Source organism: Typopeltis vanoorti, chromosome 22 (assembly GCF_054136105.1).
Source record: "Typopeltis vanoorti isolate ZY-2024b chromosome 22, IOZ_Tvanoo_1.0, whole genome shotgun sequence".
NCBI classification, from domain to species: domain Eukaryota; kingdom Metazoa; phylum Arthropoda; class Arachnida; order Uropygi; family Thelyphonidae; genus Typopeltis; species Typopeltis vanoorti.
The window spans coordinates 100,265,624-100,287,991 of record NC_143570.1 but is presented as its reverse complement, the minus strand read 5'-3'; the positions used below and the strand labels follow the sequence as shown (position 1 = coordinate 100,287,991).

Here is a 22,368-nt window from a genome sequence, read left to right as displayed (position 1 = left end):
CATGAATATTCAAACGTGAAAAGAGCATAACATTAAACATAATATCAACATTTTTTGTAAACAATGAATTTCATCTTTTTCTACAGCACTATAATTAATTTTAATAAGAATTCTTGCATTATTATGCCCTGCTTTTGCTTATTTCTTGGTTGCATAATGATTAATGTAAATAAATAATTTTTTTCATCAGCAAATGCATGCAGAATAACTTATCTTTTGATCACCTGAGAGAAAATATAAATTACATAATTCAATCTCCCACTTAGTTCTGAGGAAGAATCAGTTCTTTGGAGTAACTGGATGTTAGGAGGAAGGGTTGATTCTTGGGTGATATCCAGAACTCAAAAACAAAAAACCTCGAAAGATTGGTTTTTGAACTAAAATGTCTGGTTACAGTTGGGATGGGTTAGAAATTATGTCTCATTATTAGGTTTAATGGAATGAATACAGCACATATAAATAATTAAACACAAGTTTAATCAATCCTGTATTTGTTCTGTCACTTGGACATCATCAGGGAAACAATATTAAAATTGCAAAAATGCACAAAACGATAAGTTAGAAAAATTAGACTGAAAGCCTAGAGGAGGTCGCCCTCTATGGGGTACTGTTGGGGAGGAGGCATATGGATTCAGGTTTTCCAGGTCTTGGGAAGCTTGGCATGACCATGTTTATTGGGATTGGGTTGGTTTTTTAAATCTTCTACTGATTCTAGGAAGAGTCTTTCAGGGTTGTATTTGTTGTGGTGAAGCATAGTTTTTTTTTTTTTTTTTCCATTCAATTCTGTGCAAGGTATCCAAGGCATGGTTAGCTAGATCTGACACCATGCTTATGGAGGTAGATATGGTCATCTAGGCAGGTGTTAACAGATCTCTGTTTGACCATAATATAAGTTGCAAGAACAAGGTCCTTGCAACTTTGTAAACACCTGTAGCAGAGAGAGAAGATAGAGCTGATGAGGGCAGCCAGCTTCAGATGAGATTTGAATGCACTGCAGAGATTGTACATTTTTTAGTTTTGGCTGTCTTTTCCAAGGTGCTCCTATGCTTCTTCACAACAGATATAAACTTGAAAGACCTTCTTTTAGAATCAGCAGATCTAAAAACCAACCAGATCTCAGTAAATATGGTTGTATTCGGCTTTCCAGGGTTTGGGAGGCTTTAATTCATAGGTCTCTCACCCAACAGCTAAGGCCAGCCAATGGCACCCATCCTCGAACTTTAGGCTTTGTCTAATTTTTTCCACTTCTTGTTTTGTACATTTTTTTGTTTTTGCAATTTTGGTATTGTTTCCCTGGTGGTGTGTCTCGGTGACTGAGATGAGGTATAGGATCAGTTAAGCTTGTGTTTAATTGATTATGTCCTGTTTTCATTCCATTAAACCTAATGAGTTTAAACCATAAGTCTAAATAGCTGATTATGATGTCATATGTTTAAATTAAAACAGAAATATTTACTTATATTTAATCTGCTGTTTAAGTGTATCCTCTCCATTTTATTTTGAATCAATGCTACTAAACTTCTGAAAAAAGTCTTGTATCTGGATACCGAATTTTAGCACTTTTTTGAAACAAAATTCCACTAGACAGATAACTTCTGATTTATATTTAGTTATGTGCATTTATTTCATTGTATTCTGTTCATTTTAAGACTGTAAGGTTAATAAAATGGCATTTAATTTTACTAGAAATGATCTGAATAGTATAGTATAGATCAAAACTGAAAAATCACTGCAATTTTTGTTACAGTATGTTATAGTTTTGCTAGATCTGATTGTTTTAAGTATGTTTAAGTAAACTCTGAAAACAATCTCTTTGCTTCCTTAAATTTAATTTTTTTAAAAAAATCTTGTTTTTAATTTCTTAGGAGACATATTCCTTAACTGATAGGTAGTTGCTAAGAAATGTGTATGAAGAGCATAATAGATGATTTTTAAATAATTTTTAATAGTTATAAAAATCACATGGTTTATATCACTTGCTGTGCTGCATATTGTGTATGCTCATGCCCCATTGATCTTAGCTTGTTAATTTAAGTACTAAATGATTATTAGTTTATATATGTCAACCACACAAAACATTTTCTGTGATGTTTTTGTATAGATGAATAGTAGTTAACAAGGACTAAACTTGGAAATTTAAAGATTGCATGAAATGAATCTTATATCCCTGTTATTCCAGCTAGAATGAGGAGTCATTCCAGCTTGTGATTTGTTTAAATTAGGTCACCCTTGTCATTAATCTTCTTTCCCTTATGGAAATGAATGAGAGAAACCTGAAATTTAGGGGACATATTGCAAAGGTGGTGAAAGTAACACAGAGGATTGCTACAATAATGAGGACACTGACCTGCAGAGATAAGAGTTATCATTCCATTGTATAAGACTCTGATCAGACCACACTTAGACTATTGTTCTCAGATTTGGCCCCCAGGATTTGAAGGGGATAAATTAACTGTGGAAAGGGTACAAAGGCAGATAACAAAGATGGTTTCAGGACTGTACAATGATAGTTATGAGGAACGGCTTAGGGAATGTGGACTGCAGAGTTTGATGGATAGAAGGAGAGGTGATATGATTGAGACTTTTAAACTGTTGAGAGGTGGTTACAGGGTTGACACTGGGGAGTTCTTTTGCTTGGTTGAACAGTGGAAAGGAGTGATGACAAGGGGCCATCCCTAGAAGTTACGAAAGGAAACTGTGAGCAAGAGGGTGAGGAGTGGTTTCTTTCCATGGAGGGTGGTTGAACCATGGAATGCATTGCCTGATAGAGTGGGGGAGCGAGAACGGTCAATGAATTTAAGGAGTAGTATGATAGACTTTGTGTTTCCTAGGAGGGATCTCCCACGATGAGTCTTGATAAACTTTGTTTCTTAGGAAGGCCCTCCCGCGATGAGTCTTTTGACTCCATGGAGGCCTGAATAATAATAATAATAATAATAATAATGATTCCACTCTGAAAAGGATGAAACACACTTATTAATTGTTCACTGAATACCTCAACAATGTCTTCTGCAGCAGTTACCATTCTACCACTTTCAACCCTTAACTTCATCTTTCCATGATCATTCTTCCTTCTTGCCACATATCTAAAAAACTCTCTTGGGTTTTTCTTAGCCCGATTTGCCAATTTCTGATCATATTCTACTTTTGTTTTCCTTACTGAGTTGCTCTCCTGGCTTGTTCTTTATATTCTTCATGTGACTGATTACCATTATTCATCTTGTACTTCCTCCAAAGTACTTTCTTTTTCCAGATTTCATGCTTAAGCTCCACATTCATCCATTTTACACCTACCTTATTCAACCTTTTGGCCTCTTTGGGGGATACATTCATACATTGATGTTGTTATGTATTTCTTCGCAAGTTCCCAGGCAGCATTTATTTCCTTACCGTGCAACTCCTCGTTCCATGTTATAGCTCGAAGTTGTCTCCTAAGCTTGTCATAATCATCAGCCTTATAATTCCACATATATCCTTTCCTTGCAAAAGCCTGCATATGACTAGCCACAACACAGATGATTACTTCATGTTCACTTTCACCAACTGGAGGAAAATGTGAAACCTCTCTAACAATTACATCCTCTGATGAAATGATCAGATCTACAACTCTTGATCCTCACGTGCCTTCCTTTACATGCTGCCTGAGATAGTTATCTCTCAAGAACTCGAGAAATTCACTTTCCCTATTCCCAAATGCTATCTCTTCATTTCAATCTATACCGCCATAATTAAAATCACCCATAATAATTACCCTTCCTTTGTTCACTACTCCAAGTTGTTTATACATTTCTTCATCACCACCTTCCACATTCCCAGGCCTACAGCAACATCCAACTAAATATATTGGCAAGTAGGGATAAGGAAATGTTGTGCCACTGTACAAACCATTGGTTACATGGGCCATTATGCTCAGATTTTGTCACCTAATGATGTGGAAACATTGGTAAGGGTTCAAAAGACAAGTGACTAAGGCAATATCAGCACATTGAAATGCTGGTTATGGGAAGAGATTGAAGAGATATAAAGTGCAGGGTTTGGCAGATTAGATATAAGTATAAAAGAAGTGATGTGATAAAAATATTTAAGTGGGGATTTTACTGGAATGATATAGAGTGGATTATAAAAAGACTGAAAGGTGTGAGAAGAATGAGAGCCTGTCTCTGAAAATTTTGTGAAGATATGGTGAAGAGTAAATTTTTTAACATAGAGTGACCAATGAGTGGAATATACTCTCATAATGCATTGTATGTCTCTTTTATTGCAAAACCTTAATGGTTTGATGTTATTCAGTTTATTCATAAACTAGTATATTCCTGTGAAAATGTCTCATGTCTAATAACTGAAACTCATACATGGTCAGTCATTTATTAAAACTTTGTCTCTCTCTATCTCTCTCTCTCTCTCTGGTGGGAGATGAATTTCATCACCTAGTGTGAGACCACTGCCCTGATCACTGGAGGCCTGAACTATAGTGGCTGTAAAAATGTTCCAAGTTTGATCTCCACATTAAGGTTTTCGGATTATATAAAAAATAAATAAATAAAATCTCTTAGTACCCAATAGCAATGGTTTACAATGTTTCATGGATGGAAACCATATAAAAAAAATCCCCTATACAAATCCCAAATCCACCCAACTTTACAATACTGCTCTCAATGTGATGGTACTCCAAATTCACTAAAAATGCTTGATGCTGCATAGAAAAGGGTAATCTGATAATCACTCCCCCACCCTGAAACATTCTGTTTCCCCAGTTCCATAAGTATTTTCATAGACAAAGTTCTGCTGAAGTCATCACTGTTGTTTTTCCACTTTCCTCTAAATACATAAAAATATGAGCATTTAGTGGTCAACAACCATACAGAATTCAGCTTCAACATTGAAGCAACTTCTCATTATCTATTTCATTCTTCTGATCTCTGGAATATTCTTCTTCACAATGTTCTGTCGGAATTACAATCTCTAGCTGCTCAGGAAACACAATAGGTTCCTTCTTTCTTCATAATCAATCTCTTCCATCCACACATATGAAGTCGTTACATTATCTACTTCTTTCGCAAAACTATTATTATTATTATTATTCCTGATACCTCCAAGGAGTCCGAAGACTCATCATGGGAGGACATCTACAACTGTCTCTGCACCTAACCTCTACTACGAATCATCTCTATCAACGCCATCTGCCGCCCACCTCCAACACCACCACAACTAGTAATTTTTGTCTGTAAACTATATTTGGAGTTTTTCTGAATAACATTTTTCATTCAATGGTTCCTGTAATTATATTTTATGAATGAATATCTCCATGCTTATGTATGATCTATTTATACAGAAAAGGAATTTTTTTTTTTTTTTTTGGGAGGGGAGAGGAATTATTGTTGTTCTTCTTTTGAAAGTTGAAGCAACTATAAAGCAAGTGTGCATTATGTCTGTAAACTGCACATTCCTCTTCTGGTCAGTTTCCTTGTAAAAAAAAAAAAAAAAAAAAAAGAGTTTCATTCCAGGAGGGCTATTCACTATTTGAAAATGTAGTAGAAGCAGCTAAGGTAATGAATGAGCCAGCACATTATGTTTGTTCATTGTGTGTGCATCTGTTTGTATTTTTCTGGCCAGTTTGTCCCGTTCTGCAGGATGAAAAACAACCCTGCCACCTCTGTATGAGATCAATTAACTCACTTTCACAAGAAAAGCCCTTATATAGATTCTTTATAACACATGATTTGAACCTGGGTCTTTCCATTCCAGGAGGGAAAACTGTGCAGCATCTGTGACCCTGCTAACTGACCTTCAAATGAAAATCCCTTGAAAAGTTTCTTTGCAAGTCTAGATGGCATTCAATTCTCGGCCGGAGACCAAAGGGTGTCGTGGGGGCGATCAGCCACCACAGAGTGTTCAACAGAAATATGAGCAGCAAGGGTGTGAACAGCATTTTTCTAATTGCGATTGGTATTTAGCGATATGCATTATCATTTTATGAAATTAGGTTAGGAAACCACAGAGTTAAATGGCTAAAATTCCGTACTCGAGAACATCAAACTATGGCATATATTCCGTCATGGGATAATAAATTCAGCAATGCAAATAATACAGGCTAAATTCAATACCAGGAATTTGATTACACTATATGTGCTTCTCGACAGTTTGTCCCCTGGAAAATTAAGACGACTTTCATTTCTCTAGCACTCGCACTTTGTCGTACGTCATCTCGCTTTATCTTCATTTGGTGAGGGGGGGGGTCAAACTTGCAGAAATCATAGCCTGGCAACCTTGAACGTAAGGTAAAATGTACCTCCTACGAAAACTCTTTCAACTCTGGACAGACAAAATGCTAATACCATCGTCGATAAATAATTGAAAGGCTGACAACGTGAAGAAACACAAATGGAAGAGCTGGAACATTGTTCCAGCTGATAAATCAAAAAATTACATGTTCAAACTAACGTGTCGGGCATAATTAATATTTTCTGATTTCAATTTTGTTTTCGTAATTTTATTCAGCATGTCGAATTTCATTATAAAATCATTACTTATCGAGCTGTTATATATATATATATATATATATATATATATATATATATATATATATAATATATATACACACACAAATGAACTTCAAAACAAAATACTTCGTTCAACCCGACTTTAAAATCAATACACATTAACTCAACCCGTAACTAGATTTCACATATTCGATAGCAAACGACGCTTCTCTGAAAAGGTGAAACGAATTACTTCGGTTAAATATTTGTAAATTTGATTTAATGCATAGAATGAAAGTAACGTAAACAAGTCAAAATAAAGTTTACGTAAATATACTGATTAATATCAAACGTAGCGTAAATTCTCATGTAAATCTATGTAACAAAGAAGACCAAAAGGCAAAAACTATCCGCACTCGCGTTTTCTTGATATGTCTGTGCACCGGTATGACGTAAGTTCATCCAATGTAACCAATCGCGATTCGGAAAGTATTTGCGTATGTAACACTACTTGGGGTCGTGAACTCTAACCTTTTCATTTCGTACACAGAACCTTGTTACCGTAGGAAGAGATCATATCTAAAGGTAAGAATAATACTGTGTATAACTGTATTCTAACTTGCCATATACTAGATGCGTATTATTAAGAATATGTGTGGAGTTTTGTTTGTGTTATTGTGGCCGTATGAACTCTGTTCACATCCGTATGCCGGCGGGAAAGGTGTGTATTCGAAGAATCCTTGTTTCTTTAAATTGCCAGTCTACCAAAACTTCTTTCGAATAGGCTTAGCATTAAGATTTGGAAAAAAACGTGTGCAGCGATTGTCATTCAATACTTATGCAGTGTTATTAGATTATATAAAATTTACACTTCCCCTCTGTATTCAAGTGATGGTCAGGTCATATATTGAGCATTGGAACAATTCTTATGATTCGCGTGTTTTTTAAAGGTACGTCTTTCAGAAACACACCGTAGGTATTGCTTGACTAAATTACTACGAGTAGTGAGTTGAGATATAGAAACCACTATGATTTCGTATGTGTCATTATGTATATACAAAAATATAAGCTCTTGACCAGTTCGGTGTTTAGACTCGCAGCTTACCCAACATACGATTTCACTTTTCCTTTAGATTGCTTTTATTTTTCGTATTTGACCATGATCAAAGATTTACTAATGATGGTGCACGCTCTCATTTAGCTGCAGAAATGAGAATTTGTATCCCTGATGTTGTCATTCAAAATTATGCGACTCAAGCTTTAAAAATAATAAAATAAACAAATAAAACTATTAACTGTGTACACAGTCGAATTCTTTGTATTAATAAATAACCAGGAAGAAGTTTAGTAATTATATATAGCTGTTAGTTTTTTCGTAAATAAACGTGTAACTTAATGCATATAGAAAAATTACTTTTTTTTTTACCTATATGTTACTCTTGCTTTACTTGATTATGTAATAATTATGTAATACACCATGCAGAAATGTAAAGGATCCGCTGATATCTTTAGCAGAGTAGAAATACTGCTGATTATTCAAGGATATTATAGAGGGAGTAACAGGGTAGGGTGGGAGATGTTTAAAATTTGACTAAATCACGCTCATTCCATGACATGTAATGAGGGATAGAGGTGATCACCATGGTTAGATCTGCATTTTTATTTTAATACTTTAGTACTCCTTTATTCTATTTCTGTTGCCCACATTTGGCACTAGTTGCTATAGGTTCTTGTGGCCTTTCGTGTATGGATCAGATATAAAAACTAGCATTTTGTTTTCCCCACAAAACAAATTATTATTCTGCTTTGTATTGTTATCACTCATTTGAACGGTATTCAAATGACTAATAACAATATAACTCCCTCATTACCAGGTGTGAATGAGGGACCGCACTTCGAATTTGAGATAACTCCGCATTATTTACGGAGACCGTAGGACTAGCCCAGAACTTGATTCATTGGAAAGTCAGGGATGATGTTTTGAATGTTATGTTTATGAACTTTTGAAGAAATTACTACTCCTGTGATATAGCCACAGTTTATAATAATTGACTCGCATGATGCACACCGCGTTTATCTTCTTGGCAGCAGAGAAATATCCATATGGTGAATTTCTTGTTTCTGTGGATAATCTTATTTAAGTAAAGGAATAACGATTTCTTTTATTTCAGTAAATTGTAACAAAATACATAATTCAGTAACGTAATAATGAAATCGTTGCTTATTATAAGCAGTTGTGCTCACTGTAGTGAATGCGAGTAACCAGTCGATTGTGAAATAATCAAAACAGGAGACGTAGAAATGACTCCAAACATCTTTCTTGAACACACACACCATTGGAAATTCCACCGATTAAATGCCTATACGTTGGGTATAATCCATTGTAAATACAAACGCTAATTTGTGTGCGCGCAGAGAGTGGGGGGGGGGGGACTGGAGTAAAAACTCAGGGTTATGCATAAACACAATATGCAATATTAAACATAATATTGTTTGTTGTGTGACGTAAACAAGAGAGAAAAATGTATAACCAAAGGAACTTTTAGCGAAATGAAATTATCTGCGTCTGTCTCTCAAATACAAATTTAAAATGTTGATTGTGCATATTCTTGATAAAGAAATAAGAGTTTATTAGTTAATTCATACAAACTGAATTAAAGGTGTCTACCAATCCTAGATTTTAGCATCTTGTTGTTAAATACTGTTGAAAACTTCAAATTACATAAGGCACCGAATGTTCCTTGTTGATAAATGAGCATCGAAACTAATCCAGAATAAGAGATTCAGATAGCAGTATTTAAGATAACTGAAACCACGCGGATTTCAGGGTGCAAAGAACCTTGCCTGCGCTGGTCGCGATTTCTCCAAACATGTGGTTCAAAAAAAATCTTTAAAGAATAAGGGACTGAGATTATCAGTAGTATAGTCGCACATATTCGTACAAAATTATTCTTGATACAAATTGTTCATGTGACGTTGTCATCTGATTTTACTGCTATTATCAACTGCACCACTTTTTTTTTAACCTTGTGTATTGAAGTCTACGACTTTTTCGAGTTGATAGTACCTTATTAATTTTTTTTAATAAGTGATATATTTTTACCCTATTTAATTTTACTATTTTTTTATAACTGCTTGTTTCAGCTCATAGCACTGTCTTCTAAACTGAGTTTTTTTTTGTTGTTGTTATTTTTTTATGTTGTTTCCACCCACAAAAGATTTGCAAACCTATATACAAACATACTACGCTTTGTATGGTGGGCTAAGGATTTTTTTTTAAACGTCCATGTTACTGGTTTCAATTGGTGTGTTCTTATTTGCGAAACCATTTAAACTGAAATAGCTTTCCGAACACTGACCCGATTGAAACCATCGGTCAAGAGTTATTAGCCAGAAACGGAACGAAATTTGGTCAAACGTGTTGCAACTTTTCACCAATTTGATGGATTTACCACTAAGAGAGAGTTCTTTCGAAACGTGGTCAAGTAAAGATTTTTGCTACTGTTACAAAATAAGTGGAATATTTTTAAAAAATAAAACAAAGCAGGTTCGTAAGCCTGAACATTTCTGTTTAAAGAGTTTTGAAAACTGTTTTTAACAAACGAGTTGAGGTTTGTAATTAATAGAATATATCAGTGCATCATTTTTTACATGCTTATACTATTCATGGATAAATTCTTCACTGCGGTATATCACCTGTTGGGGTGGTGGAGATTACTACAGCAATCTGCTGTCTTTAATAATTCAGAACAGAATAGAAGAATAGCCATTACTGATTTATTTGCATATTCCACTTGTGACCTGTTTTGTCATTCTTATAATATCATGCCGATATAGAAGCTCTATAGTTGTGTATTATTTCTAACATTGTAATTTTTTTTCTATATGTATAATGTAAATATATGGCTTGTGCTATAGCAAGGCAAATAACGAAATCTTTCATATATACAATAAAAGTAAGGAAATAAAAGCAATGAAAGTAATAATTTCTCAATATGCATTCAGAGAAAGAGAGACACTACCTCTTGGAAAGTAAATAATGTTGACTTTTTATTTTAAACGTATAAGAGATTACTGAAATCGTTGTGCTATGTCTTTCGGTATGTGCGGTATGCTTTCATGTAAAATATGATACAAGAATATGATTTATAGTGACTGTATCGCATCGGCTACATTTATATTTTTGTAGTAATCAACACATTTCCTTTTTCTGTTCTTTATTCTTACTTTTTCCCTTTTAACTTAGTAGTCTTTATATTATTTATCACTTATACAGTACTTTGTATTATATTCCTAGTATTACTTTTAACATCTTATTATGGTATTGCTATAATACTTCTGTTACATCACTGTTGTATTATATTCATATTATCACTTCTATTTTTTACTATTATAGTTAATCGAAAAATTGTATTGTGAACAATTTCAAGTTAGTGTTACATGTAGACAGAAGTGTTCCCTCCTCCCTAATGCATAGAACGTATACTTGCAGTTTTACATTGTTAATTTGGTCATGAGTTTAAGATGACTGCAAAAAATAAAAAATAAAAATAAAAATAATGTAAATTATTTGCATTAGCATTCCATTTTTATTGGCAATATAATTTTACTTTTCGCAACAATTGGACCGTTTTTACTCGCAAACCAATTCAAAATGATAATTCCGTACATTTAATTGCATAAGCTTTGTTCTTCATTTTGAAGACTGATCGATGAAGAAAAAAAATTTATTGTTATAATATAATTTCATTTTTGTTGGCAATTCGAATTATGATGCTCTCTTCCTGGCTTGATAAAATTTTGATGAAATTTATTATCTTTAGATTTTTTTTTTTTTTTTTTTTTTTTGCTATTTAAAACTTATTCATTATTGTTTTGTACCGTTTTTTTTTCTTAGGAAAACCAATTTATTTATTTATTATTATATTATTTTATTTATTTGTAATGTGACTCCCACCCACGAAAGGTTAGAAATCAATAGTACGTTAATATTATGAATGACTTAAGGGTGTTTTTTTTTCTTATTTTTAACGTTATTTTTTATATAGTCCGGAAAGCCAGCTTTAGAGAATAAACATGGACTTTTTTTCACAGCCACGTCAATCCTCCAATAAACAGGGAGTTGAGATTCATTTCCCACCTAAAGAAAATCGCAAACATCGTGCAGGCTTCAAACTCGCAGTCTGTTCGGCTAAAGTGCGGGTATGTACGTTATTGATGCTACCGAAGAGGCAGTATCTATTAATATAATATTGCCCAAACAGCTCCGTGTTCAGTTGTAATATGAATTGTCGTCGCTGTGTGGTTGACAGAGCTCACGTTCCATCCGCGTAGTTCGAACTGTTTGAATTCAAATAGTTTGAACTCTGCGGTCGGAACTTTTCATTTAAAATTTGTAAAAAAAATGTCACGTGTCAATTATAACACAAATTGTGAATTACTAAATAATTTTTATAATTATTCGTGCTTGATTAAAAATAACTTTTCCAAAGTATTTTTGCCTGCTAAGAGGGTACGCCAGTTTTAGTAAAACTTTAAAAGGAGTATGCGGGTACTGAAAGTTGTAAAACACTGACTTAAGCGATGGACCACTAACGCTGGCTTCGTTAAAAGTGAGCACATCAAGTTTGTGGATCTAGAATTCATCTATAAAGAAGTTTAGCAATAAAAATATTGATGACATTTGTTAATCTTATTCGCAGTCTGCTACGCAAGCCATTCTAGAACTTATTTTTTATGCGCCTACAAGGTTGGAAGAAGCTGCATTGCAAACTTTTAACTGCAGCCGAGAAGGTAACACGGACAACGTTCTTCCAGAACATACCCACACAAATCTTGTCCTTACAGACACTTGACTACTACTTCGTTTTCAGTGATGTTATCTTCCGTCTTTTTGGGGATGGAGGAGAGATGTTCGCAACCGGAGAACGGATCTTCTGCGTGTTTCAAGGATGGTGCAACATTGGAACGTCGGTTTCAAGAGACCAAATTTCGTCTAGGACTTGATGAACCTTTAAAGAGCCTTTCATCTGAAAATGACTGCCCCCCATACCTTACGAACATCGCAGGGGTTTTCATCCTCTAAACAGGCTTATCGGTTGGGAGAATACAAGCAATTGTGTGGCTATCACAGTAGATGTTTGCATGCGACTCTCCTAAAGTGTTCGTGTTGTCACAGACAAAATTATACAGCCTGTTTTTTCAGTTGGCAAAGATATATGTGGGCATGCTGAAAATTGGATGTGACCTTTAGTTAATGGAGTTTCCTCGGGAAAATTTCTATTTCAAACAGGATCGAGCTCCATTTCTTTTACAGGTGTCTTTGTAGACGTTCTGGGATGCAAACCTGTTTAGGGTCTTGGATAAGGCATATATTGGTTCTGTAGCTCGCTATACCACGTTATTGGTTCTCATGCGTTATCTACCGATGTTACATTTTCTTAATGAGCTTAAAAAGCGAATATCATTTGCCAGCTGCTGATTATGAAGTTAGTGGATCGCAGTTGCAGCGTCACTGGCAGACTACATATTGAACATTCGTAGTAAAATTTGATAACTTTGGTTTGTTCCATGTGTAAGCCATTTAAAAAATTTGTTTCTTATTATCATCTAAATAAATCTGTGTTGTGTAATTAAAGCTGAGTGTAGTTAATTGATGCAACGTCGATATGTTGATTCAGTTTTTGAGTAGCCTTTTTAACAATCAAAGCTTGATATAATATCAGTTAGCTTCTACTCCCCTGGCGTTCTGAATTTGTTAAAAATAAACAAAGTATCCAATTTTTTTGTGAAACATTTCGTTATATCTGTGGAGATTTTAAAATGATTAACGCTTCTTGATTTCACTTTATTGTCTTGGAACAACCTTTTGAAGTTCATTTAAAGCAGTAATCGCAGATTTCCTTCAAAAAAAACTTCAAAGCAGAAAATTGCAAATCACTTATTTAACTAAACAGTAATGGACATAAGGAAGGCTTTCATCAGGAAATATCGACTGGAGACAAGCTGTATTAGTGGAAGTTATGCCTGGCATATTTGCCTAACAGCACATTGGTAAATGTCTCCTCAGAGAAAAGAGTAAACGTAAATCATCTCTGGCTAAATTTTATTTTCATTTTACTCAAACTAGCTCATTCTCGATCCATTAAAAAATTGTCAAAAAAAATTGTAAAGATTTTACCACAAGTCATTTAGTGTAATCTGTATAAAAAAACATCAGATTTTTTTTTTTTTTTTTTTTTTTTTTTGCTCTGCTAGTTAAGGCCGATTTTGATTGCTCTCATAACGATAATGTTAAGATATAGAATACTACGTAAATTTAGAATAGTGGGAAATACTGCTTAAAGTGTTTTATTATGGAACTATTATAGATATTAGAAAGATATGGGTTTAGTTCGGTCGGTGGATTGTATATATTTGCTCTTTGATTAACTAATATCATGAGACGATTTTCTTTTAGCATGATTTGTAATGGCTTTCATTTTCATAATATATTTTTCTTTTGCCGGATAAACTAAAGTTCGTGTCCTGAAAAAATTTCGTCTCTTCGTCTTCGGAATTTTGAATGTTAGTTGATTGAAATTATGGCTGAAGCAGATAACACTACGAGCCTGGTGTATTACGCATGTTTTGAGCGATGAAAAACCAGGGATAAGGGAGGAGAATCTCTTCCATCCCCGTATGAGACCAACTAACTCACCTTTCGATAATAAAACCTTACGAAATTCTTCGCGTCCTAGACGGGATTCGAACCCACATCTGTCCAGCTGTATGGCTTCGTCGATACTTACTTGGCGTACAGAGGCGCTGGAATTGTGAAATAAAGTAAAATATAATCATCATACTTGTCAAGGATTTAGGCCTAGAGTGGCCTTCGACCTTAGAAGTCATCATTGAATCTCTTAAGAGGACAACTTGGTTTTCTTTTTCCTAATGGTTTGTAATTTAAGGCTTGTTTTGATAATCTTCCTGTTTTCATTCTTTCAACGTGTTCCATCCATTTATGTTTTATATATATATATATATATATATATATATATATATATATTATTTATTTTTTATTTATTTATTTATTTATTTATTTTTTTTTTTTTCTATTACTGATTCCTAGTTTAATTCTTCTTTCATAATTTCTTTTGTGATCAAATAGAGTATACTTGGCAGTTTTCTCATAAACTTCATTTCAGCTGTTATTAACCTTTTGTCTTTTTTGGTTTGTTGTCCAGATTTCACTTCCATACAGTAGGACTAGTAGGGCTACTGTATTATATACTTTTAGAACTAGGATAGTTCATTTGTTATTTATTTTTAAATATTTTGCAATTTTTAGGTTTATATCTTTTTTCATATGTAATCATACATCCTAGATTAAATATAATCTAAGTACTAATCCAGAGAAGTTGGATTATGTGATTCCTTTTTTCTGTAGAGAGAATATTAGTTCATTTAAATATTGAGTTGTCCGCGCAGTTAGCCGAGTGGGTATGCGCTTGGCAACTATATGCCTGGGAAAGGAGTGTCCTGGGTTTGATTCCCATCGCTGACATGAGGAGCTTAAGGATCTTTCTCAGTCATAGCCAAGTTAACCGGTCTTTGGCTTGGATTGCACGGTTTTTCTCACCAGTTTATCTGTCGTATTTCCTCCCACAAGTAAGCAAACTGGCCCCTTGAATACATGCATCTACAGACATAGGACACACCTGGAGGCACCTTATCTTCAGGATGGGTTTGGCTTAGAAGGGCTAAGGATAGCCCCATAACAAGCCACTAGGCCTAATACATGAAGGGAAGAAGAAGAAATATTGAGTTATATTTCATTTTATATTTGTGTAGTCTGAACTTCGTAAAATTAGGTGGGCATGACTTTATGAGCGTTTTTAACAAATTCTGCAGTTCTTGGCTCTCTCCGCTCAGGCCTTATAGTATTGTCGAAAGAGATGAATGAATGTCTCTTGGCTGAAAAGACGTGAGCTTCATCAAGTCCTGTCTAAAAAACATGTATTGCCTTTTTACAAGAACTTTTTAAGTAATAGTTGGTTAACCAATCTCATATGGAGATGATGGGTGTTCTCCTGGAAACTCAGCTGTATCTCAAAAGAAAGGTGAGCGATCCAGGAAATAAACTTCAATTATAAGATTTGAGAAATTCCCCTTGTTTATTTCATAATAGACTCCCCCCCCTATAAATACAAAAATAAATGCAAAACCATCTTTATTATGATTGTGTGAAATAATTTTTATATTTGTTGTATTCTGGATTTTAGCAATAAACATGGCTGACAAGTCAGGAAGTCCACTGTTCAATGTTTGGCAGTTGATAATGTTACAGTTGAAAATCTGGATTCAAAAGAGACAACACATGTCAGCTAGAACAATGTTTCTTTTAATGTGTTGCTAAAACTTGTAGTAGGGTTGTTCACAGTGGTGAGCTATAAGGGGCTCGCGTGAGCCCTTTGTTAAATTTTTCTCAAATTTGCAAGCCCCTTGTTCTTCTTGTTTAATAATCTTGTAGAACTAGAAAATACCACCGTGGAATGTATACATGCTACTATAATTGCTACTTTAAATTCATATGGATATTCTGATAACTATATAAAAAATCATTTCATTACATTTTGTTCTGATGGAGCTAGTGTAGTGATAGGAAACAAATCAGGTGTTACAATCAAACGTCTACAAAAATTTCCCAACATTGTGATTTGGCATAGCGCTCATTGTTTACGCTTAGCATTAGACGATTCGATATAAAAACATTAAAGAAGTAAATCATTTTGAAATATTTATGGATAAATTATATGCTTTTTATCATCAATGAACAAAAAATCAACGAAAATTAAATATGATGGCAAAAGACCTTGGTATCGAAATTTTAAAGATCGATCATGTGTGTTGGACCACGATAGGCAGCTTGCAGTTTATGAACGGCTCTTGCTTTGTGGAGAAATTACCCAGCTTTATGCAAGCATTTTGCATTGAACGATAAAATTTATCGTTTGATGCATAAATTAAATTAATATTTAATATAAGGGCTTTTTAAACCGACTTCTCAATTTGGAATTTTTAAAAGATCTAACATTAATGATTGATGTCCTACAGGAATTATCATATATGTCCAAAGCTCTACAAAGTCAATATAAGTATTATAAGGGCTAAGTTAGGCTTTTTTTTTTGCTAGACGATGCAAGCCCTTTGTTAAAATTTCCATAGCTCACCATTGGTTGTTCATATATATCACATATATTCTGTCACATATATATATATATATATATATATATATATATATATATATTCAAAATTCATTTTTACTCGGTTGGAATATTATTTAAAAAAAATCGGTAACAGTCATTAAACCTTTTTATATATATTTATGACAGAATTACCTAATTCTGTCAAAGGGCAGACACCATCAATGGGTGATTTGTTTGTTCAATGGTTTTGTCTAATAATCCTATATGACTCTATCAAAACTTAAAGAATATGGAAACAAAACCCCATCAGTATTTTAATATGATAATTGATTTGAAAAAAACATTGAAAATAAAAAGAAAAAAAATAGACATCTTATCTCAGAAACACATGCAGTATGCCTGCAGGTAATGAAAATGAGTTAGTTCTTAAGGTGTCATTTTTTTCATATTGCTTCGCATTGCAAAATAAAACAAAAGCCACCATAGAGAATGCGTATTATGCCTTTCACTTTTGATACTTGTGCTATGTTTGAAGATAAATTTAAGAAAATAAAAACAATATCCTTTTCTAATGATACCGTTTTTAAATCTTATAATTATGATGAATGAAGATATTCATCAGCAACTTTAAAAGTTAATTTATGATCTTCAGTTAGTTGACAGGAATTATTTATCTATGTTAGGTGCATAGATTGGGAAGATAATGAAATGAAAGAATTTTTGAACTGCTGGGAACTGAAGTGTCGCACAATTGTTGTCATCGGGTTAAAGTACTGATTTTAAAATGACGCTGTCATAGTTTGTACTAATGGTGCAGCTAATATGATCACTAGTATTAATCGCAAAAATGAAACGCATAATGCCAAATGTAGAAGGCACACGTTGCATGATATACCAGAAATTTATGAAGTAAGTGTGCTGACTTGAATGCAGTATTAACATCTTGATTGAAGACTGTTTGCAGTATTATGTAATGACATGAGGCTCTTCTTATATAATGTTATTACTGTATGCAGAAGGTCGCTGCTTTCAAGAGGTCTAACATTAAAGATGCTGAGAGGACGAATTTATTTCTACCAAATAAAAATGAGTGCAATTCTTCAAAAACATAGATTGGAACATGAAATATATTTGTAAGATAACATAATTTCAACTTCTTAATTATATTCAGTTCTTGGATTGAATGAATGATTGAATCGATTTCTGTATATATCAGAATACTTTTAGATGTGTAACAAGCTTTGCTGCATTCACAGAGCGAGAAACTCAACAATGAAATAAACTTTCTCCTACAAAATGCTAGACAAACTGTTCCTTACATTTGTTCTCTACTTAATCATGTGTTTTTTTTTTAAGGAAATTAAATAATAATAAAATTGAATCACAAAAAATTAATAGGAAATAATGCCTTTTTTCTTTTATTAATTTTTTTTATTGATCATGAATGCACACAGAGACTGTAAACATAAAATCTGATTTAAGTGAGATGTTAGGCATTAGTGTAGAGCATCAGTTCCCAACCGCTGGTATGGTGAACCCCAGGGGTACATGCTGGGCCATTCAGGGGTACACGAAAAATAATCAGTAATGGCAAAAAACAACTAAAGTAAACAAAATGCAAAACGTTAGTTATGGAACAATAAATGACAGTATTTAAAAATAGCTATTTTAAAAACAAGGGATATAATTTATAGAAATGGGTTTAAAAGGGGTACAAACAAGTGGAAAAAGATTGGGAACCAATGGTTCCCAATCTTTTAATAAAATTGGGAATAGAATAGGCATCACTGCTACCCTGAAATGTATCACTAATTTTTCCATTACTGCATTCCATGGAAAAAAATAATAATTTCAGCATACTCAAGGAATAACATGAGCATATAGGTGGAATTTTTGTCCTTGTTACATTATTATTATTATTATTATTATTATTATTATTATTAAGAGACTCTCCAGTGAGTCGGTGATTCATCGAGGGAACACGCACCAGCTATCGTACATGTTCTTGAATTCATTCACACTGGTTGCAAACACAACATCCAATGGCAATTCATTTCAATCATGCACCACTCTGAGAGAAAAATATAGATAAATTCATATTCCACATAAACACAATCCACTTGGCAAAACAATGATGTTGAAAAAGCACAGGATACATCAATGGCTGCTAGAGGGGGGGGGGGGTAAAAAAATTAATTCTGCCTTGTAAATTGATTATTATATAGTGTGATATGTAGCTTATCTTTGATGTAGTTTATAATCTCCCTGGACCATTTTATTAAGGAATTTGTATTAAAGCTGATATCCAAATAAAAGATACTGAGCTTTAGTTCTGTATATTACACTGATGATATTATCTTTCTAACTAAATTTCCTTCAAATTATTTAACTTATGTGATAGGAAAATCAGCAGTAAACACCAAACTACTAAATAGACAGGAAAACAGAAAACATTCACATCATTCTCAGTAATGAGCTTAAAGGAATAGGTTCCCTACTTCAGTATTTACAAGCACTTTTTAGTGAATATTTAATTAAATATGGAAATAGAAAAGTAAATTAATAGAATTCAGTAACATATCACTACATTTTTGAAAGGAATCGTCCAGTGTGTTAAAAAATGACAGCTTTGATATACTTATTCACTTATGAACCTTGCTATAGAGGAAGTCTCAAAAAATGAAAAAAAAGAAGGATGAAATTGTTCCGCTTCACTGAGGGGAGGGATTTATGATCAAAGTTTCAAATTCTGAGCCTGTCTGTATGTGAGGATTGTGATCAGGTAAGGAATCCAGAATTGGACTGATAACAACAGAATTCTTTCTGATGGTAAGAAAATGTTTGTTAAAAGTTCATGTTTTAGCAGTCATTAATACAACGGATGGGGCTAAGGGATAGATATCCAGAATCTGTTCTTTAGAGAAGACATATTGAACTTTTTTAAGTCACTTCAGGCCTTTAATAAGCAGATGGTGGATTCATACTAGGTGATGAAATTCATCTCTCTCCTAAAGGTATTCACAAATATCCATGCCTGTAGTGGAATTCAAACCAAGAAACTAATGCTGGATAACAAAGACATTTTCCACTTAGTTGATACATAAGCCATTTGAGCACCATCTTATATTTTACAACAGAATGACAAATGCATTGGACAAAAAAAGTTTTATTATTATACTTGGATTTTTCAGAAGCCTTGGATAGATTGCCTTGTGATAAGTTCATAACTAAATTGGATAGGTTATCAGATATACTGTTTGACACCGGATATCTAATCATGCCAGTGCATGACTTTACATTTACTGACATCCTTCTTCCCATGCTCATAATTCCAGCCTTTTCAAATCATTCTGCAAGTACTATATATCAACCAAATTACTGATTTAAACTACCTATCTTTACATCATGAGCAAATAGTATGTCTCCTGTCAAATCCTTCCCAATGTCATTAATGTACAGATTGTTTAACAGTGGATCAAAAACGAATCCTTGTGGTACACTGCAGGTTACCCTAAATTTTACAGACTCACGTCTGCCATATATCACTTTTTGATATCTGTCAGTCAGCAATCCTCTTAATCCATGCTAATATTTTATAATCCAATCCCATATTCTCCAATTTATGCAACGGTTCTTTCATGCTGTATTCTGTCAAAAGCATTAGCAAAATCCAAAAGTATTGTAAACGGATGCTGTTTGTTGCTATTATTTAAAATGTCTTTTCTCTATACTTTATATACTGTCATTCTATTTAGCTGTGTGTGCTTTATCTCTCGTAACCTTACTCACTTATTCTACTGCATATTATGTTTCTCCACCTTCCGTATTTATTAGTCGTATGCCTATGAACACCAAAAAATCTATTTTTCAGACTGCACCATCAGTATATCAAATATTTGGCATAAGACTCAATAAACTTCCCGTAGATCTCTCTCTCTTACTATAAATTCCGTCAACAAAGTTTATATAAACAGTCGTGGTTCTTAAATAATAAAACTGCGCTTTTAATGCCTTAGTTGTTTCCCACTCATAAATCCAATTTATTTAGGAACATTGCAGTTGTAAAATAAAGGATCAGGCAACACTCTTTTAACAAATAATTAAAATGCATTTATTTGCATATAATACATGAATTAAACAATAGGGAGATTGCTTTCTCTATCCATTTATAAAAAAAAATCTTTAGCATGAAATTAGAACTCTTTTATTTCAACATTAAATAATCTCTTTAACTCAAAAACTTATGTACTCTCTGCTTACAATTCCAACTTATTAAACTTCTGATATACTCGCAAAGAGGTTAGCTAACTCTCTGTTAAGTTAATTTTACAAAATTTATATCAACTTCCAACATGCCAATTGATTCTCTTAAAGGCACTTCTTATTACTATTGAACAGGCTCTTAAAAGTCCATCTACAACTTATTATGAGAGGGAACATACAAAAAGTTTGAACTTACAAAAGACTCTGCATCACACATTCAGTCAAAAGTCTTTCACTACAGTCTTATGGCATTTCTTTCTTCAGATCTCGAATTTCCTTCACGAATGTCTAGCATTCAGCAGTATCTCATCGGGAAAATAGTGGGCTGTGGACTGCGACTGGCAAAAGGTTGTTCTCCCATGGCGAAAAAAAAAATCTGAGTGAAGTTGCTTTGGGTAATTTACATTGCCTTATTTCCTCTGCTTGGGCTTGCCGTAAGGCCTGGACGACTGGCTTTTCTATCTGTCATTTCCAATAGCTCTAACTGCCTCCTCTAATGACCGTAATTGCCGCCAACCGACTCTTATGGACTCCTGAATCTGTTTTCTCTCTCTGACAACCTGGAAGCCCCTTATGCTCGGCTCAGTCCCCTTTTATTCCCTATTCTCAGGACCTTGCACTAAGGATAGTAAACCTCGACGAATTCGGCATGACTCTTTCATCTTCCTTTAAGTTTGACCCACTCTTTGTTCTCCTCCGTGCATTCTTTTGACCGTATTTTGCCGGGCACGGACCTCTTTGATACTTCTCTTGTCCTTTCGGGCCGTGGAAACTTCCCTAAACCTAGCAGCACTCTTGGATACTAACTTTAAAGGTGTTAGCGCAGAGCTTGTAAGTAAGCAACTCTTATATACAAAACTAATAAACAACTTTTCCTGCGCTCTTACACATAACTATATACAAAGTTCCCCGATGGGAAAGCATTGCCTTTTTTTTTTTTTGATGTTAAAACAGTAAATACATTCACTTCCCACGTAGTTAATTACATTAATAAAAATACAAAAATAATCTTGTTTGTATGTATGTAACAGTTCACATGACACTTGACCTCTGTATTAAAAAAAAAAAAAAAAAAAAAAAAATCGATGTAAAGTGCTTTGGTATTTTTAAGCTACATCGAGATTTTACAGTATCATGGTGTATCCATTTCCCTTGTCTAGTCCAGTGGTAACATTATCGAATGTGAGCAAGTTGCTAAAATCCATGCTGTTTATTTCAAAGTAGAGATTCTGTGTCAACTCATTTCTGAATGCAAGTCTTAACCAACATTTCCAAAATCTTCACCACCACTCCTGAGATACCAATTGGTCTATAGTTGGATACATCAGTCTTTGCACCACTCTTGTGCAATGGGATTACTATACATTGTTTCCACTCCTGCAGATTCTTCCCTTTTCTCAGACTCAAATTATATAGCCTGGTTAAAGGAATAGCTAGTT

The 22,368-nt window shown here is 33.8% G+C and overlaps 1 protein-coding gene across 4 annotated transcripts in view; it reads left to right on the top strand.

Annotated features, from left to right (window-relative positions):
- Positions 1-6,928: 6,928 nt before the first annotated feature.
- Positions 6,929-22,368, top strand: part of LOC150094589 (nuclear receptor subfamily 2 group C member 2-like) — an 808,056-nt gene continuing 792,616 nt past the window's right edge. For all 4 annotated transcript variants that reach the window (XM_090412047.1, XM_090412048.1, XM_090412044.1 and 1 more), the window contains exon 1: positions 6,929-7,064. The gene's annotated coding sequence lies outside the window, so the exon portion shown is untranslated. The remainder of the gene's footprint in view (positions 7,065-22,368) is intronic.